Source organism: Magnolia sinica, chromosome 4 (genome assembly GCF_029962835.1).
Source record: "Magnolia sinica isolate HGM2019 chromosome 4, MsV1, whole genome shotgun sequence".
Lineage (NCBI taxonomy): Eukaryota > Viridiplantae > Streptophyta > Magnoliopsida > Magnoliales > Magnoliaceae > Magnolia > Magnolia sinica.
The window spans coordinates 64,545,274-64,560,574 of NC_080576.1; the positions used below are offsets into that span (position 1 = coordinate 64,545,274).

A 15,301-nucleotide genomic window follows, 5' to 3' on the forward strand; every position below is an offset into this window, starting at 1 on the left:
ACTTAAGGAAAGATAAGCACAAAATTTCCAAGGTCGTTACAATGTATGGGATGAATCTCAAATGTATTTATCAATCTGATTGAGCCTAACAATACCAAAGGCAAAAGGAAAAGAATAGATATAGGTCAAAATAGTTGAGCTTCATATAGGGTTTGACTCAATCGGAATTATGATAAAGAAGGAATATATGTGAGGAGATCAACCAAATACGGAATGAAGAGTTCTTTGATGATCTTCTTATTGAAGAATTACTTGCTAAAGAAAGAACTTTAGAACCAACTTCTTATAAATAGAATCAATGAATCAAGAATGAAGTTATAAATGAACTGAATTCAGATACACCTAGGGGGCAATGTCTAAATTCGATCATATAGTTTGGCTCATTTTCACCAATCACATTGGATTGTAATATAGTTTTGACATTGCTATTAAGTTTTCACGCAAAACAATCTTAACCAAGCACGATGGAAGGAGATACGGAAGAGTTATGTCCTCCGATAATCATACAACATAGATCTTTAACTCTGAGGAGGAAGCCAGAAATGTGTCGACATGACATTTGAATCAGGGTCCCTTTATAGAAAAAAAATTATAGAAAGGTCGACTCTCATAATGACCCAACATTTGAAACCATTATATATCTCCGTTCGCCTAAATGGGTGTCTGACCACTCAAGTTTTGGTCGATAATGAAGCTACTATTAACATTTTCCTAGCTAGAGTGATAGCTAAATTAGGGAATACTTAAGATGGCCTTATCCCTACCAAGGTCACAATGAGTAATTTTATTGGAGAAGTTGTTAAGTGTGAAATATTGTATGTTTCCCCCCTTATCGTGCATTGGTATTATAAGCATAGATATATTTAATTGATTTGATTACGCATTTTTTGCTATGCAAGGTAATTTGAAGAGCGAAGATGAAAAAATGATTAAAGAGAAGATTTAATGCTCAAATAATGACCAAGTAAAGATTTGTAGATTTAGAGGTGATTAATAAAGAATTAAAGTGCCAAATATCCAAGAAAATCAAGTGCAAAAGAGAGAGAAAAGAGTAAAGAAATAACAAAGTACATCAATAAAAATAACAAATTATTCGATCCCACTTGAGGTTGGTTCGGTTTGATTGAATGTGCACAAAACAGTCTAACAATAAATTATGATTTTCGAAAGAAATTCGGCTTAAAACTTAAGTGTGACTAAAGCTATGTTCAATGCCACTGAAGGAGAGGTCGGTACGACCTGAGGGAGATAGAGACTTCAGATATATTTTGATGAAATTCATCTGTAACCGAAAGAAGGATCGGTGTGATCAAAGGTATGTTCAGTTGTAACCGAAGGCGAGAGTCATTGTGACCAAAGACTAACATAAGTGCGAAAAACTGAACTTGGTTTCAAGTCGGTATGAATTTTTCTATTTAAGGGGGTGAATCTAGCTTTCCAAAATGTGAATTAGGGTAGATGAGATAAAGTAAGGAGTTACTAAGCTTCTACATAGTCTTTCTTCTTCTATAATCATTCGTTTCTTCTTCGTTTTTTATGTTTTTCTTTTAAGTTAGTTCAATCATGTCTATGGTTGGCTAAATCTCTTAACTAGGGCTAAGAGGTAAAACATGAGTGATTTTTTATATATTAGTTTACTTTGATTCATGTTATTGGTTTGAATGATAATTTTTTTTTTTTTTTTTTAGTTTAGTTTAATCTATTGTCGACAGTGGGCACATTGAATGCTTTAGAAAGCTAAGGATGATTGCTCATGTATTTTGCAAGGGATTGATTTATAAAATCTATTAATCTATCGTAGACTAAGGGTACGATAGATGCTTTGAATTCCCTATGATCAATACTTTGATGCTTTATGTGGGAACTAATTGAATTGAAGTTCAAATCTATGTTTATTTATAACCGATGATTTAACTGCTCTATTATTTGGTTGTATAGGATAAGACTTTGATTCCATTTGAGCTATATGATTGAATCAAGTGAATTAAACATTAAGGAATAGTTATAAGTGGATCCTTGGCTCTCTAATGATTTATTTTTATTGATTTCCTTCTCAATTATATCATTACTTCTTAAACCAAAATTCATAAATGAGTTATATTTCTAGTTCTAAAGTATTCTAACTATTACACAAATATAAGTCTTTATGAGTACAATCTCGGTCTTACCAAGTTATTACTACATCACAACCCTGCATTTGGAGTTTGTCTCCAGATTAAGTTTTCGACGACATTACCGAGGCTTTTGGCTGCGTCTTTTCGAAATATTTTAGTATTAGAATTGATGTAGGAATTGATTAGTTTTCGATGTGTTTCTATAATAGGGTTTTTTTTTTTTTTCTAAAATTTTTGTAAAATCTAACCTAAAATCACTAATCAAGTACTATCCTTCCAACCCTCTTGCTTTAGTTATTTTAGAATTCTTATTTTGTTGTAGCATTATTTTAATAGAAGAATGTTTTAGAATTAAGGTTGAGAGTAGTTCATCCCATAAGTGAGTTCGTGACAACACTATCCATCTCTCAAGTGAATGAGGATTAGTTGAAGGTTTGCTTATCCATCTTCGAATTAGACAACACATAAGATCCTCTTAATTGGCCAAGAATATAGCTAAGAATTAACATCAACATCTTTGTCATTGAGTAATAAGATGAAAATGAAGTGCAAAACGTCCCACCAAAGTAGAACTCTACGTGATTATTTGTAGCCGGCTAGGACTAGCTCACATTCCTACATGAACTTTCCACATAATGTAGGAAATGTGGATTTCAAAGCAAGAGTGATCCAACTACTTTCGAAATTCTATGGACTAGATTTTGAAAGTCCATACCTACATCTCAAGAAATTTGATGAGATTGTAGCAACTTTACACTTGAACAACATGTCGGATGATACCCTGAGATTAAAATTGTTTCATTTTTCATTAAAGGAAAAGGCCAAGTTTTAATTTCACTCATTGAGACTAAGATTAATTGGGACATGAGCTAAGATGACTAAGGAGTTCCTTAAAAAGTTCTTCCTTATTCATAAGACTAATACCCTTAAAAGGGCCATTATGAATTTCACAGAAAGATGAGGAAACCTTCTTCCTTCTTCCAATGCTGGGAGAGGTTTAAAGATCTTCAAAGTACTTGCCCGTATCATGGCTATGAAGTTTGGTGGGTCATAAGCTTTTTCTATGATGGTTTGACTTCAACCCACTACCAAAAAACTGGGCAAAGTCGATGGACTTGGGGTGGTTTTGGCTACAGCTAAAAGCCATCGGTGAAAGTCAATAATCCATTGGCACAACCAAAGTTTTGAATGGTGGATGTCCAACTGTCAAGCATTTTCTCATTTTGTGGTCCATCCGAGACTTAATTAGGGCTTATTTTATGGTATCCATCCCAAAATGATGTTGAGAAATGGATGGATTACGTGGATGAAACATATCCATCAGGGTGAGGCCGATAGGGCCCTCCCCTTTTCAAAGCCATGTTTACCGTTTTTTTTTCTTTTGTAAAAAACCTGTGAGTTTTGTATAGAATGTAAAATAGTGGTGATTCATTTATGAAAATAGTGGCAATGATACAGAGTTATCCAACCATTCAAATAATCCGTCTAGTTGTAAATGTTTAATATTTATAATTTTCTTATATAATACAATCTTAATCACCTAGAAAATGTTCCCTCTTGCATGTACGCTGGTTAACAGAATTTTTTACTATAAACATACACTGTTTCGGATTTGAAATGTTTATCTGATTTAGAAGAGGAATTCCAAAATATTGAGTCGTTTGCTCTTTTCCATTTTCATCGAGCGGGTCATCTTCCATCGAGCAGTGGCATCTTCAATCTTCCATCGGGCAGCGTCATCTTCAACCTTCCATCGAGCAGCATCTTCAAATAGGTGAGCTTCTCTTTCCTCGCCAATCGAACCCACCATGATGTGTTTTATGTGGCCCCACTAGATCTATTCCCTCTCAGTCCTGCTTTCGTTTGTATCTTCCAAATGTGATTCATGTTGCCTTTTCCTGCACGAGTCTTTTCCATCTTTGAGAAATTGGGTCTCTTTGTAGATGTGGTTGCAACTAGTGAAGTCAGTATTTTGTTGGCAATGGATCCCTTAAAGAATTTGCACAGAGAATCAATTCAGCAGCAGGCAAGCGTAGGAGCTTAAGATCGTTTCTTTCAATCAACCATCATATATTGTTGCCCTTTCTATTTGTCCCAATTTCATATTCTTCCAACTGTGATGTCTGATTAGATGTCGTCTTTTCCTTGTCCATTTTCTGCATTTCTCAGGTCAATCTCTTCGTAGATCATTCTCAGGTGATGAACCTGGATTGCCTCTGAGGTCGTAGCTTGGGTAAAAACCATACATCTGTTCTTGGGTCTTCTTATTTTCTCGTATGAAACTGTCATTTGGTAGGGGCATCCTATTGTTCAGAACTGGATGGTTCAAAGAGTTGGATTTATAGTTCCCACTGCCTTTATTTTGCATTTGCTCTGTCTGGCTTGTGTTGTTTGCGTGTATTGTGTTTTTCTATGTGGTTGAATGAACTCTATTACTTTTTGTAATCTCTAGAACTATATATAACTGTTACTGGTTAAGTTTCCTTGAAGCTTATGCACGTGTTTATTTGTTTCTCTTAGTTTATTTTGGTTGCTTTTGCCTGCACAAGTAGACCAATTTGTGAAAATCAAGTTTAATCAAGTGGAAATGCGAGAAACCACTGATGTTTGTTTCATAAAGTTTGTAATGAGGTAGCCCTCAAATTGCAGTCACCAAACAAACTTCCAACTTACCTCATGATTACTATAAGACCTGCCATGCTTCATGGGACAAAATGTCGGGCATTTAAGGAACAAGATGTTAATAGGATGAGTGTAGCCGAAATGAGGATATTGAGATGGATGATTGGCAAGACAATGATAGAGTTAGAAATGAATGAATTCGAGAGAACTTAGGGAGTAGCACCAATTAATAGGGAAGGTAGCCTTAAATGGTTTGGTCATGCGTAGTGGAGACTAGGTAACTGGTGCTGGTTAGAAGGGGGAGTTGGTACGAGTTGAAGGCTCTAAAAGAGCAAGGGGAAGGCCCAAAAGGACAATGGGGTGGAGGTAGTAAGAAAAGACTTGATGAGCTATGGTCTAACTGAAGCTATAGCCCTTGATAGAGTGGAATGGCGTTATAGGATTCATGTAGCTGATCTGAATTAATTGGTATAAGGCTTAGATGACAATGGTGTCAATGACGATTATGTTTGCTAGAGGAAAAAATTGCATTGGTTGTTTCCACTTTATCAGAGCAATAATCATGATTTGATTTGGATAGTATGCCTATTTCTAGAGTCAAAATACTGTTTATAAAACAGAATCCTTGATTTTCCAGAAACATTGGGCGTTGCGAGTTGTGAGATCTGGTAACAAACGCCATCTTTTTTCTTCTCTTTGGTTTTCCCCATCCCACTTCATGTGTTTTGATCAATGGAAATATCCTAGAAAGCACCCTAGAGGGCAATCTAATGTCACTTTCCTGAGCACGGAAAAATGGCAGGACACACACCAATTGATCACATCAGCAAAGGTTGCTAATGCTTGGACATGTAGATCCCAATGTTTATCTATATTCATCGAGTAAATCGTTGGATTTTTGCAATTAACCAGTAAAAATGCAGGAAAATAAGATAATTATTAAATATGGTCAATGTATGACAATCTAAAAAATCTCTATAGTAATGAACCAAGTAGGGGATCCCCTTTGTTGCATTATTTGAAGAAAAAACAAGCTTTTGAGTGTTTCATTTTCATTTTTCCACCATTCAGGCACTGGTACAAAACCAACTTAAAAACCAGTAGCAGCAGAAAATTCGATGTAGTTATTTTATATATGGACCCTAGTTGAATAATAAATCACAGGATTCTATTGACAGTAGTTTCATCATTTTTCTATAGTGGTAGTGAACAATTTTCAGACTGAAAATTTGGGTTTTCTGTGCGCAAGTTTGAGTAGGCCTGCAGTTCAGTGATCCAGACATGTATATGACAGGCCTCACCACGGATGGCCCATGGGGTAAACATCCCTACAGATTGGAAGATCCTAGAACTATGTTATTTGGCCCTTTTTGTGGTTGAATGTGAAGGGTAGTAGTAATTCTTTCTTGATTGCCTATTTGTTGGCACCTACTACAAGGGTTGGGATTTCTCCAATCTGGGAGATTTTCTGAATGGGGCATCCATAGTTGATGCAGGACATGGAAAATTAAATATGATATGCAAGATTGCAGGCTTAGATCACACCAATTCAGAAACAATCACACAAATTCCACATCCCACATGAAAATCCAAACATTCAATTAAAGGGGAATCTATGCGGGTCCAAGCCGACACAGGCTAGGACTGGACCAATAAAATTATAAACCAAACAATGTCAAAGGGAAATAAAATCAACTACTCATGCATAAAAATCAGTCCCTAATCCAAGGGATTCCCTAATTTCAATTCAAGGAACCCTAAGGTGATAAAAAGGGGCAAATCAATTAGGGATCATGTAATATAGGGTTAGGATTCATGAAAAAAACGGCTATGAGAGGATAAAAGAAGATAAAAACCTGAACCAAAAGATGATCCCGCGTGTGGACAGCAACAATGGTCCAGATGGACGTGTGTGTGATCCCGGCCGCACGTGTGTGGGGCCCACTATTCAGAAAAATGCCACCTTGGCCCTGGTCAGCCAGGAGTGGACTCCAAAACCTCCAAATTTCAGCTCGATCCGATCCACGGTTTGTGCGTGGTGCTCCGCCGAAGTTTCAGCTCGCTCGAAATCTGGAAACCTACTGTAATGAAGAAATTTGATGCAACAAAAAGACAAATTCGAAGTATGGATGGCGGGGGAAGATGGAAAAAAAGATGATGGAAGATGGGGTGAATGGGGATCGAGGTGGCTTCGCACCACGATAGGTAGCCCTTCGAAAAGGGAGGGCTTCGCACCCACTTTTGAATTCTTCCACAACTCACGAAGAGAGCGGAAAAATAAAGCAGAATTTTTTTATTAACTACAATGAATGAAAAGAACAACAAGGGGTTCCTATTTATATGGAGAACCCTATACCCAAAACTCGCACCATGTGCGACACCTATTACTTGGCGATTAAGTAAACTAAAATAAAAATCAAACGAGGAAATCTAAAGCGTTCACGATGTTCTAAATAATAACAATAAGCAAAACCTAAAGTATAAAACCAATCCGATGAGTGGGCCACGCTCATGAGATCTCATGGTGGGCTTTTCTTGACTATCGGGCTACTTTTCTAAACCAAAACTTGTCTTCTAGCTAGGAGGCCCTCTCTGGACGTCGTCATCGAGCCAGATCGATGGTGGGGTCCTCCTTCTGCATACGTACGTGCGTAGGGGGGGCGGCGTGAGTGCACGTGTGCCTGTGATGTCCCCATCAATTCTCCCCGGCTGCAAAGATTTCGCCACTGGAGAAATAAAACTTCTGAACCGCTTCAGGATGTCAGGATCAAGTCTCTGAAGCTCCTCAGTGAGCCACATGCTGCCTGAAGCTGGGCGTGACTTCCATTTAACCACGTACTTCTGAAACCCGCCGTCCGACGTTGAAACTATCTGATGGTCCTGGATATTCTCTATTTCCTCTCTGGGCGTGTGAAAGTTAGGTATGGGAGGGAGAGGTTGAGAAAAAATCTCAGGAAGAATAGGTATGAGAGGTAGAGGTTGGGAAAATGGGTCAAGACGGGTAGGTATGGAACGTAGAGGTTGGGAAAATGGATCGAGAAAGTTAGGTATGGGAGGTAGAGGCTGAGAAAATGGGTCGGGACGGGTAGGTATGGGACGTAGAGGTTGGAAAAATGGGTTGAGAATGGGCCATGGTTCAAGGGATAAATATGGAGAATCAGGATGGGTGGGCGAAGGGCCGAACAAAGTATCAGTGGTCCCCTGAAAAGTAACTAAATCCTCCACATCGGATGTGAAACTAATTCCCATGAAAGGTGGAAGATCTACCTCATACACATTGAGACCGTTTCGTTTTATAATTTTGACGGGTCCAGCGCTACACGCGTGTAACTTACGAACGGCCCTCGAAGGATACCGCTCGGGCCTGATGCAGACCATCACAGAGTCCCCAATATTGAATCCTTTGAAAAATTTATACTGGTCTGTAGAAAATGTGCAGTGTTCATTATTAGTCATGATCTTCTGCCTGATTTCTTGATGCCATGAATGAATGTGATGCGCAAAAGACTCTGCAGACTCTGACGGCCTATGGGACAGTGACATAGGGACAAGATCAATAAGTTTCCTAGGTTTATAATCAGTAACGACTTCACAAGGACTTAGACCTGTGGACCTATCGACAAACTTATTCAACGTGAACTCGGTTGTAGGTATTACGATGTCCCATATTCTGGTGTGCTCTATATCCTTCCTAGGGGACTCATCCGGTAGATCATCAGGAAAGATATCACGTAACTCATCCATTACCGGAATGGCCTCAGTGGGTAACTCTACACTAGCCGCTGGTACACTCTCTCCAGCCACAAGGCCACACATGTTGTACCCCTCAAAATAGTGGTCTTTATATCTCTCATGGGTTGGGTGTCTGGGTGCACACCCATAATTGATTCCTTGACCAACTCCATTCATTGGTGTATCCTCCAGGCCACCTGCTTGAGATTGGACATCTACCCCAATGGTGGGGTTTGTCCTAGCGATGGTCTTTAGTCGGGTAATACGTACATCAAGTTGTTCACAGCATTGGTCCATTTCCAAGCGCTTAATCATAGACTCCAACGTCTGAGATATCTTGTTTAGTGACTCTTGCAATTGTTCCATGTTTAGTGTAGGGTGCAAACCGAAACCGCGACCCGTACGTGTGGGCATACACTGACTTGCTCAACCTAAGGACTTGTTATGACAACTATATGCGTCTAAAAACTAAATGACCCTACGAGACTCTATATGAAGGAGACTACACACTGTTACTAAAATTCAGCTATATATGATGGACTGAATATATGAAGGACTCAAACTAAACCCTAAATATGTTGTGAATTCCCCTACAAGAACCCTAGGCTCTGATACCAAATTTGATGCAGGACATGGAAAATTAAATATGATATGCAAGATTGCAGGCTTAGATCACACCAATTCAGAAACAATCACACAAATTCCACATCCCACATGAAAATCCAAACATTCAATTAAAGGGGAATCTATGCGGGTCCAAGCCGACACAGGCTAGGACTGGACCAATAAAATTATAAACCAAACAATGTCAAAGGGAAATAAAATCAACTACTCATGCATAAAAATCAGTCCCTAATCCAAGGGATCCCTAATTTCAATTCAAGGAACCCTAAGGTGATAAAAAGGGGCAAATCAATTAGGGATCATGTAATATAGGGTTAGGATTCATGAAAAAAACGGCTATGAGAGGATAAAAGAAGATAAAAACCTGAACCAAAAGATGATCCCGCGTGTGGACAGCAACAATGGTCCAGATGGACGTGTGTGTGATCCCGGCTGCACGTGTGTGGAGCCCACTATTCAGAAAAAGGCCACCTTGGCCCTGGTCGGCCAGGAATGGACTCCAAAACCTCCAAATTTCAGCTCGATCCGATGTACGGTTTGTGCGTGGTGCTCCGCCGAAGTTTCAGCTCGCCTGCGGGCCGAAATCTGGAAACCTACTTCAATGAAGAAATCTGATGCAACAAAAGGACAAATTCGAAGTATGGATGGTGGGGGAAGATGGAAAAAAAAGATGATGGAAGATGGGGGTGAATTGGGATCGATGTGGCTTCGCACCACGATAGTTAGCCCTTCGAAAAGGGAGGGCTTCGCACCCACTTTTGAATTCTTCCACAACTCACGAAGAGAGCAGAAAAATAAAGCAGGAATTTTTTTATTAACTTCAATGAATGAAAAGAACTACAAAGGGTGCCTATTTATAGGGAGAACCCTATACCCAAAAACTCGCACCATGTGCGACACCTATTACTTGGCGATTAAGTAAACTAAAATAAAAATCAAACGAGGAAATCTAAAGCGTTCACGATGTTCTAAATAATAACAATAAGCAAAACCTAAAGTATAAAACCAATCCGATGAGTGGGCCACGCTCATGAGATCCCATGGTGGGCTTTTCTTGACTATCGGGCTACTTTTCTAAACCAAAACTTGTCTTCTAGCTAGGAGGCCCTCTCTGGACGTCGTCATCGAGCCAGATCGATGGTGGGGTCCTCCTTCTGCATACGTACGTGCGTAGGGGGGGCGGCGTGAGTGCACGTGTGCCTGTGATGTCCCCATCAATAGTACAGCCCCTGATTTCGACTGTTGGGATCAATGAACTAGGGACCACATTGCAGCACTCCTACAATCTGAAAACTTGAAACAGTTTTGCAACTCACGGTCTGCCACTTTAGAAATACTGTAATCTTAATGTTGTTTCAACCATGTGTCTTTTCCTTTGGGATTAGATTGCTAGAGTATGAGGATGTATTAGATGTTTAATGTCGAATACGGAATTAGTTATTCAACCTTTAATCACCACACACATGGTAGGCATATAAAAGATTTTGAATCTTGATTGTTCATCTTCTTTTAGAATATGTGTAATTTTATTTATTATTATTATTTTTTTATGAGCAGGCAACAACATAGCCATTAGCCAGAGCATGGCATTTGTGTAGGAAGGTGGAAAACCACGGAAAAGAAAATGATTTCCCCTGATATGACGGTTTCCCTGTTTGGGAAACCAAAAAAAGGGGGTAATCAATTTTGTTTCCTAGATTTTCTTTAAAAAAAAAGTAAAATCATTTCCAAAAAGAGAAAAAAGAAACAGTTAAATGTAGATTTTCAAATGTTATACAATTTGAGTTGATCTTTTAACATTTTCATACAAAACAACCAAACAATGGAATTACCATTGGAAATTGTTAAATGTAAATTTTCACATGTTATGTAATTTGAGTTGACCTTTTGACATTTTCATAGAAAAAACTGAACAATGAAATTATTGTTGGATTCTACAATTTTCTATTTCTTGAAGATTTCATAGGTGTTTTCAACATTCATATTTTGAATTCTCTCTACCCAAACAGGTTTGGATAAACCAAATTTCCCCAGTTGGTATTTAAAATTTTACTTCCTTTTGGAAGGCTGACTTGTGTCACTTTGGGTTTTTTTCACAGTAAAGGTTTTCAAATCATTGTACCAACAGCATGTGATCTTGGAAAAGGCTAGTCTGCCTTTTCCATTTTCCTTCATTAAAGTCCATGTGCATTGGTTAAAACTAAAAGAGAAATGCTTTGCTAGAGGGATTCATCCAAACTTTCTCACTGGGTAGGATGGTAAAAGGGAAAAATATCAATGGACCTCATTTAAATGCATGGTTCTTGAACAATAGAGGGACCTTTTGGCATCAAATCCTATTTCAATCATGTACATTTGTATTGCCGAAAAACATGTTCATTTAAGAAATTCATGCTAAGGGAGAGAACCCTTCCCCCCAGTGTATTACATCCTATTTTTGTTTGAGGCCTTTTGTTTTAAGGTGTCTAAGATGCAGTGGTTTTCTTTTTTTTTTTTTTTTTTTTTTTTTTTTTTTTTTTTTTTTTTTTTTTAAGGGGTTGTCGGTTGGATTGCTTAGGCAAGCTGCATACACAATAACATGACTTGGGTCATTTAAGTGAAGCTCTCGCACATGAAGTACAAATATGTTAGACTGTGTATGATGTTTTTGAGATAAATATGTTTTCTGTACTTATTTATAGTCATGCTTAAAAAACTGTTGAAATAATTGATTGTGTTTCATTATAACCCATTTCTTCCTTGATGTTCCATCATGATACAATTACAATTAGTATTTATGCCACCTAGTGGTTTAACAATGTATCCCCCATGTTTAGGAATTTATATTGAACAAGTATATTCATTCGACTGAAAATGCTCGTTCTTTATGGATTCTTAAATTGTCCCATTTTGGACAATTCGGTACTATACCATGTACTTAGGTTGTCATAATTTTCAATTTACATGTAGTTGGAAATTTGGTAGTGTCTCCCTATATTTTCTCTGGATATGTGGTTCTTTACTAATTGGTTTCCTTTATCCATGTTTAATGGATTACGTGTGGCAACTAGTTAGTATTGAATTTTACATATATCTGGAGAATATGGGGAGGTGCTATCGAAATTTTGACTCGCATGTAAACTGTACGAGGACAATACGTGGTATGTTACCGAATGGGATAGAGACAATTATCACATCTAGATAGAGACAATTAGCTCGTCTACATAGAGACAAGTATGATCAGAAATTTATTGATATGCACAAAAAGATAGGGAGGGTACAAACTTCTTTTATAACTTGAGAAGATAACAAAAATATGTATTCTTACTCAATGCCCTTATGAGTAGTATTTATTTCATGATTATATTTCATTTAGCTCACAAAAAGAAATCATCCCTAATTCTTTTCTTTTTTGCAAAGTTGTCAACTTATTTCAAATATTAACGATACATTCTGACAATGCAATGGATTATGTGGTGCATTAAATGCTTTCATAGAATGCTAAATGCCTCTTTTATCAAATCAACCATATATCTGTGATGTTTTGATATAACTTGACTTGAAAGATGATGCTTGTTTTGTTTTAGGAATATTATCCTATTTGTTAGAAGTCCACTTCTCTTGCTGCAGATAAGAACCTGCTTTATCAGGTATAATTTGTATTAATTCAACTTGTAACTCCTCAGAACCCGCTCTGCCGTAAGATATTGCGGTGCATGACGGTTCCCAGTAGTTTAAGTTGTAAGTTGTTACATAAAGTTGGTTGGATATCTTTTATGTTTACAAATGTTGTCGATGATTTGGGTGGAAAAAGCAAGAAAAAGGAAGCCAGCTTCATGCAAGTTCTGTTTTCGATGCCTTCCCAACTGTTAATTGCAAGTTTGCTTAGAAGTCCCTCAGAAACACAAAGTTGTTGCTATATCCAAATGCAAGTATTGATACTTTTATCATAATTTTTCAAACACACGTTATACTAAAGAAACGTATATTTGTATTGTAGCATAACTTATTAAAAAAATAACTGTATAGATGTATTTGTACAATATTGGTTCTTTTTGTTGCTAATTTTGATACTTGTTTCACATATTTGCATCTTGGTTATTATTTATGTGACTTGAAACTAAAAATATTTATTTTTCTACAAATTTTTTTTTTCCCTTTTCTTGATAGCTGTGAGATGATAGTTTGTTGTTCTTTCAGAGAAAGCACTCATTGAGCATGCATTTGAGCTTCGTTCAGAGCTAGAGAATGCAACAATAGATGTATTCGGCTTGTTTGCTAAAATTGGTTTGTATCTGTGATTTTGAGGAACCCATTTGTTTTGGGCATTTAATTGCATGATAGACAAGGTACAATAATTCATTATTGCCAGTGATTCTGCTATCTTTGATGTTCAGAGTGTAAAGACAGATGGAAACAAGACTCTTGTCCATAAATTCCAGTCTCAATTAACTCAGCAGCTTGAGCTCTTGCATAAGACCGTTGCTGCTTCCGTAATGCAACAGGAGTAACATCTGAAAGGAATGGAGGAAGATATGCATTCCTTTGTCTCTACATAGGCTAAGGTAGAGTGTGACATCTGTGAAAGCAAACTGATGCCATTTTCTGTGCCTATATAATCCATTCTCAGTAACTGTATCTGGTGACCTATTTGTCCATAGGCTACTAAAGAACTTAGAGAAAGGGTAGGAAAGTTGAAAACCATGTATGGCTCTGGGATCAGAGCATTGGATGATTTGGCTAGAGAACTTGATGGGAATTTTAGGTCGACTTTTGAAAATCTTAATTCAGAAGTATCAATGCACTCATTGGCTCTTGAGGATGTAAGCTTATCTTTACTCCCGTTTAAGTGGACCTTTCTTTCCTTTCTCGTTTTGTTGTTTTAACCTTATTTTCCTGTAACACAGCTTTTCAAAAGATTTGCTTTAGAAGCCGATGTGATATTGAATGAACTTCAAAGTAGCCTGTCTAATCAACAAGAGAAACTGGCTTCATATGCAAAGCAGCAGCGGGAGGTCAGAAACTAAAAGAATATTGGCAATTGGCATTTCTTTTTCCTTTTCATGATCTGCAATTCCTTTTTTGAGGGTATTTCTAATAAAACAGCTTCCTTTATGACAGGGACACTATAGAGCCGTGGAGACGACTCGGATCTATTTTAAAAATTACTGTGAACTTCTTCACGGCTTTGGACATGCATGCATCCAAATTGAGCCATATTGTTGAAGAGACAAACTCTCCATGACTAGAAATTGTGGGAACTTGAAAAGAAGTTTGAGGTGGTTCCCATTTTCCAATTCAAACCATTGGGTTCCACATTAGAAGAATATTAACTGTATGATCTTCTCATCTTGCCAAACCTTTTCAATCTAATCCTCACTTCGTATTGTAGGAGTGTTCTGCTAATGAAGAAAGGCAACTATTGCAAAAAGTGGTTGAGATGCTTTCAAGTGCTAGGAAGAAAAAACTGGTTTGCATCCTTGTTTTTCTTATTTACATTCTTTATCATCTTCTTTAATAATAATGATAATGTAATCTCGCCATACGTGTTAGTTGATGGCAAGTACAAATACTTATTTTACTTCAGATTATGATTGCTTGAAGAACACATACAATATATGCAACTCTTCATACTCATCATCATAGTATTGTCCTTGTTGGTTATGGTTGATGGATCTTGTTTTGCCAAGCATTTCTATGTCAGCCCCAATCCTAGGTAAGTGAATAGGCCTTTATAAACCTTCTTACCACCTCCATCTAAGTTATTTTCAGTATACATGTAGTTGGAGAGACTTTTACATTTGTACAACTTGATTTTTATTCTTCTTTTTTGCCCCTGTTTTGCATCTAGATCACTCAAAATGTAAGTTGTTTTTGGTATGCCATGCTGGTTTTTGTGTCTTATTGCCTTCAAAAGTTTTTGGTATGGCATGCATGTGCTTTTCTATTGTGTAGACTTACCTTCTCAAATAGGTTGGTTGGGGCTATGGAGAAATGGGTATAATCTAGAAAAGGATGTGCATGTTGATCAATGCACACATCCATTTCTAGATATATCCATTTATCCAAAGCCCCGAATGAACCAACCTATTTGAGAAGGTAAGTCTACACAATAGAAAAGCAAGAAACATATCATCCAAATTTAATGGATGATATATTATATATTTCATTTTTAAAAAAAAATTAATGAGAATCGCCGATGGCTAATCTGTCGGCGACCAATGATGATG

At 37.4% G+C, this 15,301-nt stretch overlaps 1 long non-coding RNA gene across 1 annotated transcript; it reads left to right on the top strand.

The window, feature by feature from the left end:
• Positions 1-13,518: 13,518 nt before the first annotated feature.
• LOC131244523 (uncharacterized) lies at positions 13,519-14,544 on the top strand. The gene is made up of 5 exons (XR_009170354.1): positions 13,519-13,636; positions 13,733-13,894; positions 13,979-14,086; positions 14,193-14,350; positions 14,464-14,544. It is a non-coding gene; the product is annotated as an uncharacterized LOC131244523 (long non-coding RNA).
• The last annotated feature ends 757 nt before the right edge of the window (positions 14,545-15,301 follow it).